This window comes from Buceros rhinoceros, unplaced genomic scaffold, assembly GCF_000710305.1.
Source record: "Buceros rhinoceros silvestris isolate BGI_N320 unplaced genomic scaffold, ASM71030v1 scaffold14397, whole genome shotgun sequence".
In the NCBI taxonomy this organism is placed as follows: domain Eukaryota; kingdom Metazoa; phylum Chordata; class Aves; order Bucerotiformes; family Bucerotidae; genus Buceros; species Buceros rhinoceros.
In genome coordinates, this window is record NW_010422994.1 from 2,887 (window position 1) to 5,787 (window position 2,901).

Genomic DNA, 2,901 nt, shown 5'->3' on the forward strand with positions numbered 1-2,901 from the left:
CCCAGGGCAGGGATGGTGGCGTGCACCTCCTGGGGCACGCAGTCCTCGCTTGTGTTCATGAAGATGAGGGAGGCCAGCAGCTCCAACAGGACAGCCCTCTGTGCTGACCTGCAAGGGGTGAGGTGGAAAACAGGAAGCAGAGAAACCACCTGAGCTCATCTTAAGGCTGAGCCGGATCAGAGGCAACAGCGGCTGAAGCAGCAGAGGCAGGTTTTCAAACGAGAACTGCTCCTGAAGGTCTGTGGCCAGAAGGTGACCACTGTTTATCTGGGCTGCACAGGAGGAGAGCTGGCAGGGCAAGAGGCCAGGTCGTGCCTTTCACATGCAAATATTTGACCTCACGGAACTGGACTCAAACCCGCCGCACTCAGCTTGGCTCCCTCGGATTGTCGGGGAAAGAGAAAGGGCTACAAAGGAACCGCGGGAGCAGCTTCACCACGGGGGAAGATGAAATAGATGCTGCTGCTCCTGCTTGGCTCCCGAAGCCTCTGCACTGCAGCTCTCTAGTGAGATCCCAGCATCCCCCACACTACAATTAGTTCAGCCGGTTTTGTTACAGCGCAGCTGGCAAGAGGCTCAGCGACCTGCTCCCCCTGCGCTGCCAGACTGCCCAGCCCCGCAGAGTGGCCCCCAGGCACCCTCCGTCCGCCCTGCTCAGCTGCCATACCCGAGCTTCTCCTGCTGTCCCCCAGGTAGGACATCCCGTGGGGTACGAGGTGCTGCCGTTGATCGACAGCCCGGTGAAGGGCCCAGCTCCGCCGCATGAGCAGGGAGACCACAGGGCAGGCGGCTGCTGCTGCTGCCTCCACCCGTGCCAGCTCACGCCCTTTAGGTACCAGCAGCATCCTCCACAGCTGCTCTTCCCATTGAGCACCACTGCGACCCGGGGAGACCCAAAATTGTGCCAGGCTCCTGCTGGCAGGAGAAACGACGGGGAGAAGAGTGAGACTGTCACAGCTGGCAGGTGCTGAGCGTGTCCCTTTTTGGGATGCAGCTTTTAAGCCCATCGGTGTCTCACCAGTGGTAAAAATGTTTCCCTGGCCGTTTCAGAGCCTCAGAATCATCCACAGTAGGTGCGCCCAGGTTTGATGCCCACTCCGCAGAAACCAAGTCTTAATAGATGCAGTAATTCCTTGATGAAAGAGGCAGAGGATCTGTACTCTGAGTGAGAGGAGAAATTTTGAGCAGCAGAGGAAAACACCTAAGAATTACTCAAAAATTTGAAATCTGCTTTAGCAGGGCAAAGCAGGGAAAAAAAAGAATTAATATTCACGTGAAGGTGAATCATACAAGCCATTAGCCACACACTCACCTGGACACCAGCAGTACGTTAGAGCTAATCTGGCTGTGAGGGGGGGAGTCAGGACCATCCAGCTCTGTGTCTCTAAGTGCTACAAGGATTCTGCTCGCTCTTTGTCTAAAAAAAACCCCTCACCTGACTCAGCCCTTAGGCCACCTCCACGGCATCATATGGGATTACACCCATGCAGAGTCTTGCCTTTAGAAACCGCTTCCTGCTAAACCAGCGTACGAACAAAACACTGCAGGTGCAGGGGACACTTACCCCGTCCTCCCTCGAGGGTCAGTCCGTGGTGCAGCTGGTGCCAGAGCAGCAGAAGCACCCGAGGTCCTTCAACTTGCCAAGAGAGGAACTGGTGGGCGGCAAGAGGCTCCAGTCACCCTGGTTGCACGGTGGAAAGGAGAGATGGGTAGTGAAACTGCAGCAGCTGGGAAAACTTCAGGCAGCAAAGCAGCAGCTGATTTCTGAGAACAGATCACTTTTGCTCAAAATCCACCAAAAGCGAGAGCCTCCGGGGCGGCTCTCACCAGGAGAAGGTCTGGAGCCCCGTCCCTGCAAGGCACGGATGGAGGTGGAGCGGTAGCTTTGCTGAGCAGCTCATGGCCTGACCCCACCCAGGAGCAGGACCGAGCTGCACAGGAAGCCCCGAGGGGAGCAGAGCTCGGCTGGGCTGAGTGATACCGCTCCCCCAAGCTGCTGGAGCACCAGCAGGTCGGTGACCGCAGCAGCGGGCTGACGTGGGCTGAGCTGGGCTGTCAGCTGGAATCACCAGGTTCTGCAAGTATTAGTGAGAGTAGCTGTAACCTCAGAGGCAGAATTTGACCCCAAAGGGAGGGCTCCAGCCAGAGGCCTCAGTGGCAGCACGTAAATCCAGAGGTTTTGGGGGGCTCGTTTGGCTCAGTAAAAGCTGCAGAGTCGGTGGGATGGGACGATCTGGCTGGGGAGGCGTGCCCCGGCGTCGCACCAAGCAAGGATCGTGCTGTAGGTCAGAAAACATGAATTTCTGAAATTGTCCCCCTGCTTCTTTCCCCAGCACAAGAAAACCCCAAAGGGCTTTGCTGATGACCACCTCCAGTGTGTTGACTCCGGCAGCCTTCAGCCCAGCTCGGGAAACTCACTGCCACCAGCTCTAACTCGTACAGAGCCTTTGCTTCACAAGGCAGGACACTCATAGCTGAGATTAAAAGCCCAGGAGGTGAGATCCTGATGCTCCATCCCAAGGAACTCTTGGGGGCCGGATGGAAACAGCTCTGCAGGAAGGTGACTCCACAGATGGTCAAAACCTGATGCTTTAAAACCTCCCTGAAGGCTCCATCTAGCAGCCAGCACTGGCTGACTGAGGATTTCCCTGGCTCAGTGTGGAAGGGTTGGAAACTTCTCTGAGCCACTTCAAGCCAAAAGGGAAGTTTCCAAGAAAAGCGTGGTTGAGCGTACAGCCTGTGGCCCACAGAGCCTATTTAGAGCAGAGCCACCAGCCCCCACCCCCGCCCACCCCCCGGCTTAATCCAATGCAGTCTGAAGCCACACGAGGTGATTTCCTTCCTGTGCAGAACCTGAGGAGAAGTGCTGCACATGGTGACCCGGGGCAAGGGGATGAGGCA